The sequence below is a fragment of the Arachis ipaensis genome, chromosome B08, assembly GCF_000816755.2.
Source record: "Arachis ipaensis cultivar K30076 chromosome B08, Araip1.1, whole genome shotgun sequence".
Lineage (NCBI taxonomy): Eukaryota > Viridiplantae > Streptophyta > Magnoliopsida > Fabales > Fabaceae > Arachis > Arachis ipaensis.
Window position 1 is genome coordinate 5,582,036 of NC_029792.2, and position 7,618 is coordinate 5,589,653.

Below are 7,618 nucleotides of genomic sequence, written 5' to 3' on the forward strand. Positions count from 1 at the left end.
TATATGGGCGTTCTTTTTTATTTTTCTATTTTTGTAATTTTTTGAAAAAAAGGCAAATGATATATGTAGTATATAAATTAAAGATGTCCTGCCGTGGTGAAAGATTTGAAGTTGAAGATCATACTCTCCGGATATATGATAATATGAACACACAAATAATTTAGTACTAGTCTCTAAAACACGTATGTATGTATGATTAAATAAATATGAACACACAGTTTGAAAGAAGAAAATCAGAGAAAGATATTTTAATAATAATACTGCATGTGTAAGAAAACCATTTTGAATTGTTGTTTCAGGTTCAGAGACGTAACGAAACAAGTCTCACAGTTAACGAATCCTCGCAGACATGCATGCTTTATTCAAATTCAAACATGAGAACCATAATAATGGATTTTCACACAAGGGTCCAAAAAATCTCCCCACTAGAGGAAAATAAAAATATAAAATAGTGAAATTATCATCCTGAATTCATGATCATATAGGTAACCGTTTATTTCTTACGTTACATATAAGACACACACAAGTGGTGAGATTTACGTATACTGTATGATATTGACATTTTGGTTGTATTTATAACAAGTGATGATGCATGGCTCACTCTACACATACATTAATTACAGGAATTAATAATTTTCCCTCAACTTCGTACCCCGCAGCCTTGCAGCTACTTGCTAGCTTCCTTCCAGCTCTGGGAATCAAGTATTTATTAGCAAAATCTTAATTAGAGAAACAACTAAATTAGTAATTATTATTCTTATTAATAATCTATACGAAGAATTGGAGTTGCCGTGTCTGTGTGTCCGATATATTTTAGATACGATACTTATTGATCTTTGCCTGACGTGCGTGTCTAACCGTGTCTTAACAAAAAAATAAAAAAAAAATTTGGACACATTTGGACACACCTAAATACCGTGATGTGTCAACGTGTTCAGCCTTATTCTTAACATGTATTTTTAAAATGAGTTTAGAAATAATATATATTATTATTTATTAAAACAAAAAATATTTTAGATACTTTTATATTAGTTAATTTTATTTGTATAATTAAATATATATGTAGGGGTGTTCAAATTCAAATCGGTCCAAATTAAACCGCTCATCCAATCCAATTTAAACCGAAAACCGATTAAAATCGTACTAATTCGAATTTGATTGGATTATATTTTTTACAAACTGTTGGATCGAATCGGATTTTGAATTTAATTTTCATAACCGATCCAATCCAATTCAAACCGTACAATGTGTTATAATATTATTATTTTATTATTATATTTACAATTATACTTATAATATGTTCAATTTTTTATATATTTTTATATTATTCACATATTATTATTATTTAATAAATATTTTATGTTCAAAATGTTATTTATTTATTTATTTTAACTAACTTATAATTTTATTTCTATTGTTATGTTATTGTTGACTTTTTAAGATATTATTGAGACTTGTTATGTTATTGTTGATTATTTAAAATTTGATGTTGAAACTTGTTATATGTATTTAATTTTTTTAATTTATAAAACCGCAAATCCAATCGGATCGGATTTTTTTAAAAAAAGCATCCAATCCAAACCACACCACAAATAAAATCAATGTCCGCATCGAATGAGTTTTTGACTCAAAACCGATCCAAACCGTACTGTGAACACCCTATATATGTGTAAATTTATTTTATATTATCGACACATACATCAAAATAAATTTGTAAAATATATTCAGTCAAGTTATAAACAACACGTTTTATTTAGATAATGTTCTTAAGAACATAAATTGATAATGAAAATTGTTACTGAATTGTAACTATATTATTAGTTAATTAAAATAGAACTTAAAGATCAAATCACACAGAATATTATAGACAAAATAAAATTAGTTATGGTGTATTTGGTCAAAGGGATGGGTAGGGACGAGGGTATACATGTTATGATGTTAATTATTTAGGCTAATTTGATGGTATTTTTTGTTTGGTGTTTAATTTTTGTTTAAATTATTTTTTATAATAATTTAAAAATATTTAAAATTTTTTAATTTTTATACTTTAAAATTTAAAATTAATTATTTAACTTATTTTAACAATTAGACAATATCTTTTAAGTACCATAGCAAACACAATTATTTATAACTGATACATCATCTTTTTCTGCAGGCTTTCCACTTTTTGAATTTCTCTTGTCCCTTCTATGAAACAAAAGTGTGTAGTCTTTTTACCCTTTTTATTCATAATTGTCCTTTGGCAAATCAAAAGTGTATGTATGTGTATTTGTAATTTGTGGTTGCCTTGTTACGTTATCCAACTTTCCATAAACATATATATATATACACATTATTTCATGAACATTGAAAGTAGTCACCTAACAATACTCACAAAATTTCTTTATTTTTCTTGACCGACATCATATAACATTGTTCCAAACTTGGGAATTTGTTGAAAGTTTACATATCCTAAACCTTTCACTTCGAACTTTCAAATTTTAGCTTGTACTTGAACATTAAAGAAATGAAATCTTGGTAGGTAAACATTAAAGAGAATATCCAAATACATACAAGAGGGGACACTACAACTACAACCTTCCTTTAGTTGGAGAATGAAATATTAAATATACTTATTATAATAATAATAAAATTACGTGTCAAAATCGCGAGTTATGTTGATAATGATGAAATAAGATAAGACTCATAAGAGAGGGACTCAATGAATATAGAAATGGAAATTATGTAGTAGGAGCTATTAACTGTAAATAAATAAAGTTTGCATGATTTGCTTCTAATAATTGTTTATAAGAACCTTTTGTCAATATGTGTATAATTTGATATCTGATTCTTTTTATTATGTGTCGATGTGTTATTATATTATTAGGGTTTGAGAATGATGCCACTTACTAGAAAGTGGAGAAGGGGGTCACTTTATTCGCAAGCTAAGTCATATTTTCAATCAAATGCATCTCAGTAATAAAAAGGTGCATAATTAAAATCCTAAATCGCTAATCATCATATTCCTTTTTTTTACGACTTCTTTTCCAAAATATTTATTATAAGAAAACAAGAGTAATTCTTCATAATGATTTCATATTTATCATTATAAAAATTTAAGAAACGAGAGAAAAGAATATGATAATACAAAAACAAATTAATAGTTATAAAATAATATACAATAATAATTTCTTCTTCCACAAAAAATAAAAGAATATCTCAAATACATTTATTTCATCGAGGACCAAATTATGGCCAGCTTTAATGAAACTCTTTTTTAGTATCGTTCAATGTTTTGGGACCCCATAAGGTTAATGTGATGGAATATTACAGGAGAGATCTTAATTATTTCTTTTGTTCCAAATCTCAATGAAACCTTGTATTTTACTCTACTCCACACCCGAAACTTATCTAGTAAGGCTAACTAAGATTCACATTAATTTAACATATATAAACGATAGAATTAGTAAAAAAGAAATAAATTTTTAAGATTAATGATTATAAATGTGATTTTGAGTACAAAGATCACATCTGCCGTTCAAGAGTAGACGTCAAACTAAGAATTGAAGCATAAAAAATTTGCAGAGTGCTTTTCATGTTCCAAATGTTAAATCAAATACACCCATAAAATAGGGGTGTAATATTAATCTAATTGAAATTTTTTTAATTTTTAAAAATACCAATGTTTTAATAATTTTTGTTAGAAACAAGAAAGTAATCTAAAGAGTGTATTATTTAAGTTATGTGAAATGATATAATATAGAAGGATATTTATAAGTGCTAAGAGATTTGAAATAATAAAGACATAATATCTTATAATAAATATTCAGATATGCTAAATAATTCTAATGAAAGCTAATTGATTCTAATGTATTTTAACATTCCCCTTCAAACTCAAGTGACAACTTAACTTTGAAATTTATTTAAAATAACCTAATAAAGAAAAAAAAACTGCATAAACTGATGGAACTGGTACAGGCGGAACTAGCGGAAGGAAGTGCAGACGAAACTTCTGAAGCGCAGATAGAATTGTCGGAAGGAAGTACAGACAAAACTATCGGAAGAAAGTGCAAACAAAACTATCGGAAGGAAGCACAGACGGAACTGCCGCAAGGAAAATGTAGACGAAACTACTGCAAGAAAAACACAAATGAAATTGCCAAAAAGATGGCGAACTGTTCAAAAAGTGATAAACTGCAAAAAAAATGGTAAAATGCTAGTAAATGATGAAAAATATTTGCTTTCTCTATGAAAATAGGCAAGCAACAGATGATAGCGGTGTTTGATTCATTAAACTCGGAAAGATATAAGATAGAGAGAATAGGCTAATCGGTGAGGTAATCTCCGGTAATGATCATGTCATCAACATACAAAAGTAGAAGAACAACTCCACGTTCACTTTTACGAATAAAGAGAGCATTCTCATGAGGGATGCAAGTAAAACCGAGATTGCATATAGTGGTGCTGAACTTGTCATCAAACCATTCACGAAGAGCTTGCTTAAGACCATAAAGTGCCTTGCGAAAGTGACAGATTTTGCTAGAAGGACAAGGATAATCCAGCGGTAGTTTCATATAGAGTTTTTTTTTTCAAATCCCATTAAGAAATGCATTCTTCATGTCCATTTGACTAAGAGGCCATTTTTTGACCACAGCAATAGCAAGAAGAGCTCGAACAGATGTGAGACAAGCAACAAGAGCAAAAGTCTCTTCATAGTCAATACCATACTCTTGCGTACAGCCTTGAGCAACCAATCATGCCTTATAACGATCAATAGAACCATCAGAGCGAGTTTTAATCTTGTATATCCATCTACTACCCGACAACTTCCTAATCAGAAGGAGGATCAACCAAATCCCAAATGTGTGCTTTTTCGCCTTTTTCAAGTGGCTAGATTTCTTCCTGTATTGCTTGCCACCAATTTGAATTTTTGGAGGCTTCTCTGAAGGACTTAGGTTCATATTGATGAAAAATAGTAGAAAAATAATAATAATCAAGAAGATGAGGAGGTGGATTCCTTACCTTAGTAGAACGAGTGGAAGGAGGAGGCATGACGGCAAGATTAGGATCATCGGCCAGTCTGGAATAATCAGGAGGTGGAGAAGGCGGAAGAGTAGGAGGCTGTATAGGTTGACTCGAGATAGAACCTGTATAATCATCACTAGGAAAAAGAACATTGGGGTTAATGAAAAAGGGTGACTGAGTAGGAAGAATGGACTCAAAGGAGGAAAATTGAGAAAACATGTGATGCTTCTAGAAGATAACATGACGAGATATACGAATACATCTAGATAGAGGATCCTAACAATGATAACCCTTGTGTTCAGTGCCATAACCAAGGAAACAACATATGCGAGCCCGAGGTTCAAGTTTACTATGTTCATGAGGTTGAAGAAGAACAAAACAGACACAACTGAAAAGTCGAAGAGAACTATAATCTGGAGAGGTATGATAAAGACGCTCAAAGGGAGTAACGTTACCAGGGACAGAAGAAGGAAATCTATTGATAACATGAACAGCAGTAAAAACAACTTCACCCCAAGTACGCTCAGGACACGAAAAAGAAAAAAGTATTGCACGAACAGAGTCAAGAATATGACGGTGTTTGCATTCAGCTCGTCCATTTTATTGAGACGTACTAGGGCAAGAAAACTCAGATAAAGTACTCTGTTTTGCAAGAAAGGTTAAGAGTTTGGAATCACAGTATTCCATAGCATTATATTTATCGCGTCGTAAAACCTTAATGACCTTGGAAAATTGAGTTCTAATCATAGTGGCAAAGTTAATATAAATTTGAGATAGCTCATGGCGATTAGTCATTAAATAAACCCAAGTAAAGCGTGAATAATCATCAATGAAGACGACAAAGTATCGAGCTCCTTCTGTAGAAGCAGTGAGAGCAGGGCCCCAAATATCAGAATGGATAAGATCAAAGGGAGAGCAAGCAAGAGATGAATTATTGTAAAAATATAAAGCATGTTGTTTGGCAGTTTGACAAGAAATGCAATAAAAAAAGTCATTATTAACTTGACTAAAAACACCTTGAGACACAAGAGGACGCAATTTTCTCAAGGAGATGTGGACAAGACAGTGATGCCACAATTAAAGGGTATATGGAGAAGAGCAACACCGAAATTTGGCATAGAAGGAATATGAAGATTCTCGAGTTCAAACAACCTTTTGATCTTACGTCCAGTTCTGATGATTTGTCTCGTCTGACGATTCTGTACACGATAACTAGAAACAGAAAAAGTAACATTAAAACTGAGATTAACAAGTTGACCAATAGAAATAAGATTAAAGTTCAATTTGGGAATATAATAAGTATCAGGGAGATTAAGAGTTGACTGGAAAATAGAACCCTTGTGTGTCGCATGCAAGAGAGAACCATTAGCAGTATTGACAGAAGGTGCATTTGTAGTGGTAGACAAATATGAGAAAAGATGAGGCAAATAAGACATGTGATTAAAGCAACCGGAGTCAAAATACCATTTAAAATTACCTGGAGGAATCGAAAAAACAGCTGGAGTATTACCATAAAAGGAGAGAAGATGCTTAAGAAGAGATGCAATATCAGATAGAGAGACAGAAGACGGGTTGAGAGGAGCATAGGTGGTAGATTTAGTAGTAGCAGGAACAGCAGAAGCAGACATAGCTGAGTTTTTCATAATAGTAGATACAAGGATCAAAGAAAGGAGAGAAAACTGTAAATCCGGAACTGGAAACGAGAAAACAGACGGCAAAATCGGAAAGATCTTACCGAAAAATCTTAGGAAGGGTCCCACTGTCTGCCACGTCACAAGGTAGGACACGTGGCAACGCGTGAAAGGAGGAAGGAGATGCGTCAGCACTGACGCGGACAGGGAGCTGGCACGCGGGTCGAAGAGGCAAGCTGGGTCGGGTTGGACGCGAGCTGGAGTGGATCCACGTGGCTTGCTGGCTTCGACACGTGGATTGACGCGGAACCGTTGACCTGGGGCGCTGATCCAACGGCACTGAAGCATCTAGAGAGAGGAGAATTTGAAGCGGACACCGGTCTTCAGGCGGTGTTGGAATCTTGACAAAGAGACGAACACGATAGTGGTGGCGGTGACGAACCAAAGCGTCGAGAAAAAATCGAAAAACGAAGGCAAAGAGCACTACCGGAAGAGAAAAATAAGGGGGTTATGAACGAATTCTGAAGGGAAAAAAAACCTATGCTCTTGATACCATGTTAGAAACAAGAGAGTAATATGAAGAGTGTATTATTCAGGTTATGTGAAATGATATAATATAAAAAGATATTTATAGGTACTAAGAGAATTGAAATAACAAAGACATAATATCGTATAATAAATATTTAAATACGCTAAATAATTCTAATGAAAGCTAATTGATTCTAATATATTTTAACAATTTTAATCATTATTTTTAATTAATATATTATATATAATTTTTGTAATTGTAAGACCCATTGTTAAAATTATTAAAACATTGTATTTTATAAACACTTACAATTTTTCCTAATGCATGTGTCAATACTAATACGTATTTGTAGGAGGAATTTATATTTTTTTCTATAGTAAAAATAAACAGGAAATAAGTCCTCTCAATTAATATTTGTATGAATATTAATATTTAAAAATATATATTTCATTCA